The sequence below is a fragment of the Centruroides sculpturatus genome, unplaced genomic scaffold (assembly GCF_000671375.1).
Source record: "Centruroides sculpturatus isolate CEXI.00-Female unplaced genomic scaffold, Cexi_2.0 scaffold1833, whole genome shotgun sequence".
Classification (NCBI taxonomy): Eukaryota; Metazoa; Arthropoda; class Arachnida; order Scorpiones; family Buthidae; genus Centruroides; species Centruroides sculpturatus.
The window spans coordinates 40,844-51,125 of record NW_019386250.1 but is presented as its reverse complement, the minus strand read 5'-3'; the positions used below and the strand labels follow the sequence as shown (position 1 = coordinate 51,125).

Sequence of the window (10,282 nt, the reverse complement as noted above, 5' to 3'; positions counted from 1 at the left end):
TCTTTCATAGTATTCGCGAGTCTGTCAGGCGAGAAACCGTTATACTTTTCGTCTGTTATTATTTTCGAATGTATAATACGAAAAGTAGAAATTGGGCAGAAGATGTCTGACGTTGCAGTATAGCTCGAACAGGTCCACTGTAGGCCGCAGTTCAATCTTATCTAAGAAACACTGTATAATCAACAAGACTCAAGCAGTTAACTTAATGATTTTTATAGAAAGCAAACCCTTGACTCGTTGTCTTTGATAAAATGAGATTTCTTTCAATTAAAAGACAAAAAATTTTTCCTATCTACTTTTTATTTTAATTTTACTAAATTGAAAGATAAAACACGTCAGCAATATTCAGTTATAAAATTGAATTCAATACTCCTACGAAAATATAATTGTGTTAGGACCAAACAAACTTGAAAGAGCTAGACAAATATTTATTTTTAAGAAAATTACTTTATAGAAAACGAGAACTTACCGATTTATTTCCTGTCGAACATTAAACTTTTCCCTTCTGTATCGAACGTTAATTGACCTAATCAAGAATTTCCGTTCGTTTTCTGTTATTGATAAACATTGCGCGTGACGTTAAATGCTTAAATAAAATCAAATGATACTGAAAAGTAACTTGTGTTAATCAATTACGAAAATTTATATTTAAAAAATTCAAAAAGATTTATTTAATTTTGAAATTTCCATCAATTTACTCAAAATGTAAAATATGTGGAAAAATTGGAATGTGTGGATCTTCAACAGCATTAGTGTTTTATTTTAATACGAGGATTGTTAAATTAAAGCGATTAATAATAAAACCAACGAGCAGACATGTATTGTGACGTCGTCACAATGTCGGCTGCAATATTTTTATCATATTTCTTAATTTATTTGATTTAAAATATATGCTTTATGCGATACGTTTATTGTCTAGTCTTGTGTTGAATTATACGAGCGTTAAGGTGAGCGCGAGGCTTTCTTTTTCTGTAGTCACATTATACGATCAATAAAAAGGAAAAAAAATGTTTAGAAAAACTTTTATTTCTTTGAGTATGCATTTCGGAGAATTATGACTTTTTTTAACTCTTGTGTTACAACTATATAGAAAAATTTACGTACAGGTTAGCATAATGTATACAGGTTAGCATGAATTTATTGTATTGTTACAAAATTCTGAGATTAAATAAAAATTGTAACTTAGCTTTTGCCGTTCATTGTAACAACGAAGGTGGCCAAATCATAAAAGAAACGGTAAAAATTGTCAAAAAAAAAAATTACATACGCAAAAAGGAGATGGTATGAACATCTTGAGATACTTAAAAACAAAGAGAGTGTGATGAATAATAATATTGGTCAAAACCTACGTGAAACTTGGTATCCATACTTAACCAAGATAAGCCGAAAAAAAGGTGGCGGTAGTGGTTAAATAATGTGTTAATATACGTCAGGTTATCGTTAACTCTTTGCATCGTTTTAAAACGGTACTCAGCTGGGTGCTGATATGTCTCACTTTTACTTCTTCCTTCACTTGTCTAATTTTTCTAACTTTTCAGAAACTCTCCTTTTTCTTGACATTCCTCTCTTAAGACCATTCCATTCACTATCTGTGCCCCACCTCCAAACGATGCTTTTCTGATGCACCCTGTTAACTCTCCACTTATAATTTGTGGACAAACCCATCGCGTAAAACTCTACTGTAAATTAAAACAAGTTTGTTATACCTCTTTTATTTTAATTGTGCATTACCTTCACTTCATCACGCTGGTTGTTGCAAAGGTTCTTCCTCTTGTTCTTACCGTAATCAAGATCACGGTTTCCCAAATTTTATAATATTAATTCAGCATTGTGTCATGTATTCTGTGGTACTTTTTCAACACTATATACCATGCCGTCATGTTTGCTGTAAGTTCACAACTTTTTTATCCATGTTGTTTGTTCCCCCTTTATAAATCATTTTCAATACCATCATTATTTTAGCTTACGAAAAATTGCCTGTTAATCAATAATCGCAATCCATATTTTATTTAATGTCACAAATCCTGCATTTCTCATAATCTATATAAGTTTTATAATGTTCTTTTACAATTTTGTTACATTACAATAAATTCATGCTAAATTATATACATTATTCTAACCTGTACGTAAATTTTCCTACATAGCTGTAACACAAAAGTTGAAAAGGGACATAATTGCCCGAAATGCATACTCAAAAAAATATAAAGTTTTTCTACACTTTGTCCTCCTATTTATTGATGGTATAATAAGTCTAGCGAAAAAGAAAAGCCACCTTAGCGCTCGTATAATAAAAAAATATGCTCTCTACAAAGGTTGCGGACTGGTAAGAAAATACTCGACTCCGACTCTGGCAAAATTAAATACCAATTTATTTTATGGGGATCATAGCGCTCATAGGAGTATCCTGCTCTAAACACTAAAAGGAGCACCGGGAATTTACCGAAATACTTTTATACGTAAGCTGTTTTTCAAGCTCCGATGGTCCATGAAAATAAAGACAAGTGTAAATAACAAAATGAATTTATTACATAAAGTTAAGTACAGACACGGTTACCTTTCGACATACAGTAATCACCGTGAAGATTGAAAAATTTGTTATATCTGTGGACGGACTTTTCCATTCCCTTGTTATAGAATGTTGCCGCCAATGACTCGAGATAGACCTTAACGTTGTTTTGAAGATCGTCATTACTCTCGAACCTCTGCCCTCCTATCCACTTTTCTTGTTCAGGAAAGAGGTGGAAGTCGCTCTGCGCTAAATCTGAGCTATACGTTAGGTTTTTAAATGCGTTGAAGTCGCCCACCTCTTTTTTAAACTGAAAACGTGGCTAGCAGGGCAGTGGTTTGAGACTAATGAATTAATGACGATCTTCAAAACAACGTTGTTAAGGACATCTCAATTGACTGACGGCAACATTTTATGAGAAGAAAATGAAAAAGTTTGTCCGCATATATGACAAACGCCTCAATCTTCACGGTGATTATGTCGAAAAATAACAATGTTTGTATCTAACTTTTAGTAATAAATTCTATATATATTTATTAAATATATTTTAACGTTAATTAAATAACTGNAATTGATTGTGTGTGCTCCTCCATCGTCGCTATAAGGCAGCACATATATCTCAAAGCGCCCATAAAGTGCCCGCAAAACGCGCGTTTTAACAAAAATCTATAAACGCGCGTTTAACGCGCGCTTGGCGTTTGAGTGTGTACGGCTACATAGAACTCTTGGTTCTTTAAAACGCGCGTTAAACGCGCGTTTAAAAGCGCGCGTTTAACGAGCGTTGAAAAACGCCTAGTGTGTACAGGGCCTTAAGGTAAATCTCGTCATGACGTACGGTTGCGTCATGGCGAGTTTTACCTTTAGCGCTCTCTTCAGAATGGGGGCTGACTCGAACGCCGCCAACATCTTAAACGGAAAATAAGGGCGCGCCGTTAAATCCGACATTTCGTATAGAATGAAGAGAAAGATTGCGCGCTCCTCTCATTATCCTAGAATGCTTCCATTTGGTGAGTCTGTCTAAAACACACCTACAGGTTAACGCAGGAAAAGAGATTCCTTCAACAGTACGGAAGTTGTTCTCCCATTCCCTGAAAAAACGAAAATGTTAACGGACGCCGTTAAATTCAACGGGCGAGACGTAAAACCATCTTTTACCAGCTAACAGCGTTTAATCTTCATTATGTACTTTATGTGTATTAAATTGATAACACTTTAGACATTGTTATAAATATTTTTATGTATTTCGATTTTTAATCAAATATTCGATCCGTTTTACATTTGAATTCGTTATCGCGTATCGGTTCGATTATAGAACGATTGTAAACGTTCCAGAAAGTTGATCAAATTAAAAATATTTCGTTTGGTTCTCGGCAATTCTCATCATTCTCAGCTGTAGAGATTATATAACAATTACTATGGTCGTTGAAATACCGAATTTAAATGGGGTTTGCTTGCAAAACCTCCGCGGGCGAAGTCGCGGGTAACAGCTAGTATAAATGTAACGTGCGGGATGGTTCTAGTTATAATAGGATGGAAGTTTTAAATATAATGAAACCTTCTCTTTGTGTATTTATATANCGAAAATCAGCAGATATACAGGGAATTTGTCAGAATTCGGGGAGTTCATCGACAGACATAGAGAGTGTCCGAACTCCATACATTTTCCCCCGATGACCAACGTCCTTAGACGAGTCACATACAGAATAATTCCAAAGTTAGCACTTAGAAAACATACTTGCATTTTGTGCACATATTGATCTCCCATACGAAGAAGTAAATGAACTTTATCTCCGAAGCGTCCCTTGCATACAGAGAAGAAAACGAACGACAACTAGAACAGGTTGTATGTTTTATAACGATTTTGTGAGCTCTCTCTCTCGATCGCGAATCGGGTATAACATAAGTATAGCTATCTCTCGATTTGTATATTATTTGTAGTAGTTCTATCTCTCGTTCATTAATATTTGTGTATGAGTTTATTTTCTTTGTTTTATTAAATTTATTATTTCGTTTTTAATTAAAATGTCTCTTAATTTGTCTCCGAAAGAAATCGTACGCGTGTTAATCCGCGTATAATAAGATTGATTAACTGGTGTCAGTCCTGACGTAGATCCGAATCTCGCGATTAGGATCGTTTATAACAGCCCTCCTATAAAAAGTAAGAGAACTGGTCTTACCGACTAGTGCCTGTAAGTAGCGTACTACTGATTACGTCCCTGGCTATCTCACATGTGTGCTGGCTATCTCACATGTGTGGAGGAATCTATAATTCTAAAATGAGCTTTTAGAGACAAAATAAGGGTCCCAATTGTATAATTTAACCATTAAATGGATTATTTATTGACAGAGCATTCAAAGTACCCACGAAAAAAATTAGAATGCTCGCGCGGAGATATAAAAGAACGCACCCTTTATTATATTTCATGTTGTACGAGAGTTTTACCCAATTCCCAAACCGTGTTAGAGTGAACCCGTTCTATAAAAGCACCGTGTTATACGGGGGATGTTCCCAATTCTCGAACCGTGTTAGAGTGAATCCGTGCTATAGAAGTGCCGTTTTATACGGGGGTTACCTGTATTTAGTAAAATGGCGTATCGTTTCCGTAGGTCCAGTCGTCGTTCAGGCGATGACGGACTTTCTGATACATGGCCGACATAGTCTTCGTGTTACTCTTCCGCCACTGTCGACCGAGGTACTTGGTCTGCATCTAAGGCCCTGTACACACTAGGCGTTTTTCAACGCGCGTTTAACGCCGAGCTAACGCGCGTTAGCTCGGCGTTCGACGAGCGTTAGTTCGGCGTTTAGCACTGGCTCAGTTTGGAAATGGACGAGAAAGTAATTGATTGTGTGTGCTCCTCCATCGTCGCTATAAGGCAGCACATATATCTCAAAGCGCCCATAAAGTGCCCGCAAAACGCGCGTTTTAACAAAAATCTATAAACGCGCGTTTAACGCGCGCTTGGCGTTTGAGTGTGTACGGCTACATAGAACTCTTGGTTCTTTAAAACGCGCGTTAAACGCGCGTTTAAAAGCGCGCGTTTAACGAGCGTTGAAAAACGCCTAGTGTGTACAGGGCCTTAAGGTAAATCTCGTCATGACGTACGGTTGCGTCATGGCGAGTTTTACCTTTAGCGCTCTCTTCAGAATGGGGGCCGACTCGAACGCCGCCAACATCTTAAACGGAAAATAAGGGCGCGCCGTTAAATCCGACATTTCGTATAGAATGAAGAGAAAGATTGCGCGCTCCTCTCATTATCCTAGAATGCTTCCATTTGGTGAGTCTGTCTAAAACACACCTACAGGTTAACGCAGGAAAAGAGATTCCTTCAACAGTACGGAAGTTGTTCTCCCATTCCCTGAAAAAACGAAAATGTTAACGGACGCCGTTAAATTCAACGGGCGAGACGTAAAACCATCTTTTACCAGCGCTTCGGCCGTCAGTTCCGGTTGATAATATATAATTATAATTATATGAATATGAAAATATAATTATGAATATATAATATGAATTATCAATATGAATATATAATTAAAATTATACCTCTTTTTGTAAAAATTATATTTAGTTAATTATTTTGTTACCATTTTTGCTAATAGATGACGCTATGTCTAACACAGAAAATCGAATATATATAACAAAAAGATTAATTTATAAAAATGAAATCGTTATTTTGGGGTGAGCTGTATAACACGATGTAATTACTGAGTTCTATATTAATTACTCGAGTTGAATGGCTTTGGAGTTTATATATAAAACACAAAATAAAGCCGACAAAAGAGCATAAAACAAAACGCGTGTTTGTTTTCTTAATAACAAATATATCACTGTCTACGACATAAAACGTTTAAAAGTAAATAAACTCTACTTTAAGTGAGTAGAATTTAATTGTTGCTATTTTCTTCTGCCAAACGCTAAATTTGATAAATGGAGCGGAGTACCTGCATTCGAAACATTTAGTAGTCAAGGACATCCAGCTTTTAAATTTTCAAATACTATTTCAGTTTATGGCTTCTTCTTTTACTTTAAACGAAGATTGTCGTGATTTTTGACGGAAGCAATAAGAATATTAAAAACAATTCATAGTTATCATCATCATCAATATTGTGCGTGAAAAGAAGGTATTAATATAATTAGACATTCTTCGTCCTTCTCCAGATATTTCTTGCCGTTTCGTTCGTTTCCTCGCGATCCCCTCAACCTTTAGATTATCGATCAATTAATTCTGTCTTTTTTCTCTCTTTCGAAAGATTAATTCTTAACCCTTAACTGGTTTTATGGAGGCCCCACGCGTCACATTTTTACTATTTACTAAAAATCTAAATATCGTGCGCAGCTGCCATTTTATGTAATCTCATTACGTCGCGACTCTTATCGAGTGCCAAATGTTTTTGAAAAACGAGTTTTATACAAAATTGCAAGAGTTATAACGAATAAATTTCTACAAAGATGTCCCACACAGCTGAAGATGTAATAATTGGCTCACTTCCCTTCCCATTCCTTAAACCCTTACGTACTAAAATTTAATGATATCAATCTCCCTAATACACAAACCTTCCTGTCAAATTTTAGAAATTATCGGTAAAAAAGGAACAGGAGCTATTATTCTTTGAATTTCACCCTTCTCATCGTCAAACTGTAATGGGCGGGATCATAAAAATAATTTCGGACAGTCGAATCGCACTCCACCAATTGAGAAAAATAACGGGGAAAATCTAGAACTCCTTATTATCCATGAGTCTGTTTAAATATTACTAAAAAATCAAGTCTTCCTCTGTATTTAATTTTATTGTGTAAAAGGACATTCCAACAATATCTGGAATGACAGAGCTGGTTTCTTAGCGAATAAAGCCCCAGTAAGACCGCAAATTATGCTTACACTGCCATACCACCATTATGAATCGAAAACCATCTGAAAATAGAATCGATAAAAATATAGTAGGCAGAATGGGATTCCAGCAACACTAAGAGGCTGACTTATATTTTTTTCCCGAACGTAGCGTGTGATGATTACTGGGTTGAGTATATAATTAACGCGATTTTGATATACGCGTTAACGTCGAGAAATTTATTAATCGCATTAATCGAGGAGTAGGTAACCTGTGTATAGCGGAAACCTGTCTACTACCGAGGAGTTCTGCAGACAACTTCGACTGTAATTAGTTATTCGAAATGTAAAGTTTTGTTTTCTTAATTAATTATAACATCACAAAATTGTATCGCGATGTCGTCGCAACGCCATTTTGCAATTATTAAGTAATAATATTTTTTGTTTATTTAATTTAAAGTATATGCTTAACACCTCAAATTAGTAGTACAACCTATTTATCCTTTAACAAAAGAATAATGCCTGTCATCTATCTAACACCTGTCAGGGAGAAATTTTTGCATTGTAGAACGTCACTTCCGGTTAGTATCGAACTTACTTGTATAGTCCATCTGACCCGTCTGTTTTCGGTTATCGAAACTAAGAACGGGCAGTCAATCAGACGAAAATGAGAATTTATAAATGTTCAATTGTTTCGAATTGCATCCCAATAGAAAATATGTAATGTAAATGCTGTGTAATACAACACAAGTAACTTATTGAATTTATTTTTAATATATGATCATTTACTTATTTATTAAGTACCTTAAACCTGTTTTGTTTAATTTCAGAAACCAAGATTAATTTTTAAAATATATAAATGTATTTAACACATTAATTAAATAAGTACAGTACTTCCCCCCGAGTGGCAGTATTGAAGACTCTCTTGATGAATTAAATAAGATATTGATGGTTTTCCGAGGGAAAAATTATATAATAGGTATGGACGCGAATTCAAATTCTCAATTGTGGGGTTCTCCACTAACAGATTTAAGGGGTAAAAAATTAATGACAGTAATATCGAAGTGGAACTGTTATGTAGTTAATAATGAAAATAAGATTTCCACATTTAGGCCATCTAGAAGTGAATCCCTTGTTAACGTTCTGTTGGTATCTAATAGTTTAAAGGATAGAATATTAGATTGTGTAGTGACATATGAACACACTACGTGTGATCATGCTTTAATACATTATAGTATTGGCTTTAAGTATAGTAGAAAGTATTTATAATAATTAATGACATATTTTAATTTTCTCTTGAAACAAACTAAGGTATGGTGTATTCAAATTCAATCTCTAATGCATAGAGCAATGATGCAGATGCAAGAATTTGTTGATTGTACTTTAAAAGCAGATGCTCCCATTATTGCACGATTATATCTTTTTTATTGTACCCAAATTCCTCCATACTGAATGATGGGAAAAGAATTAGCTGATATATTTTTATCTTTAGGAGTTAATCAAAGTGCTCTTGAAATATTTTTACGTTTAGAATTGTAGGAAAATGTAGTTTAATGTTACAAACGACTGCAACGACGACACAGAGCTGAAACACTAATATGTCATCTTTTAGAAACAGAAGAAACTCTCCTTCTGTGGTGTTTACTTGGTAATGCTACCGATGATGAATCTTGTTATTTAAAAGCATGAGAATTATCTTCCCATAGAAATTCAAGAGCTCAACAGTCTTTGGGAAATTTATATTTTCAAAGAAAACAGTACAAAGAATGCATTTTATATTTTCAGAAGTCATTAGAACTTAATCATCTTCAATTGGAAGTATGGTTTTCTCTGGCATATGCAGCTACCAAAACTGAAGAATACGAATTAGCAGCAAAATCGTATCTCACAGTTGTGGGATTAGGTAATGACAATTTTGAAGCTTGGAATAATTTGTCAAATGCGTATATTAAAATGAAACAGAAAGAAAGAGCATGGAAGACTCTTCAAGAAGCTTTAAAATGTAATTATGAATATTGGAGAATATGGGAAAATTATTTGTTGGTGTACATTGACATTGGTGCATTTGAAGATGTGATTAAAGCATGGCATCGATTGATTGATATTAAAGGAAAGCATATGGATGAAGAGGTTCTTTCTATTTTAATTAACGCTATTCTTGAAGATGTGCCTGATATCTATGGACATCCAGCATCAAAGTTAAGAAAATATGCATTAACACTTCTTGGAAGAATAACATCTAAAGTAACAAATAATTAAAAAGCGTGGCAATTGTATGCAAAATTATGCCTAAATCCATAAGGAGATAACAAACAAGAAACAATGGAACGTGCCCTACAATATTTACAAAAGGCTTATTGTTCTGCTATTCAAAAACGAAACTGGCAAAAAATCCATCTTCTTGCAAAGAAGTACTCTCTCATGCCAAAGAATTAACAGAAGCCTATTTACACTTCAACAATCTTGCTCTAATGAAAATTTAACTAAACAATTATTGTCTTCAGCTTCTCTGATGATAAAAAGTCTTCAAGCAGCTGCATCATAAGAAGTAGAATATTGTCCATTTGAGAAATGTAATAAAAAAACAACATTGTTGTCTTTTTTGAATGAATATTTTTCAAAAGATAATTCAAAACTGTTATAAATATTGTATAAAATTATTAATTTTTAGTCTCTAAAGAAACAATAAAATTTGATGAAACAAAAATAGTGACGATCGATATTCATGGTAAAGTGAATCTATGAAAGAAGATGACGGTGATGATAGAGTAAGATAATATTTTTTGATTTTTTTTTTTTACTTTATTCTACGTTCTTCGCTAAACTTTTTGAATAATGTTTTGGTATTTTAAGATTTTCGTGTCTAAAATAATTTTATACATTTTAAATCATTGGCCTTAGAAACTTTATATTAAATTTTTTCAAAAATTTATTATAATTTTATAATAT

At 34.1% G+C, this 10,282-nt stretch overlaps 1 pseudogene; it reads left to right on the top strand.

The window, feature by feature from the left end:
- The first annotated feature begins 8,608 nt into the window (after nucleotides 1-8,608).
- Nucleotides 8,609-9,878, top strand: LOC111614273 (annotated as a pseudogene).
- Nucleotides 9,879-10,282: the final 404 nt, after the last annotated feature.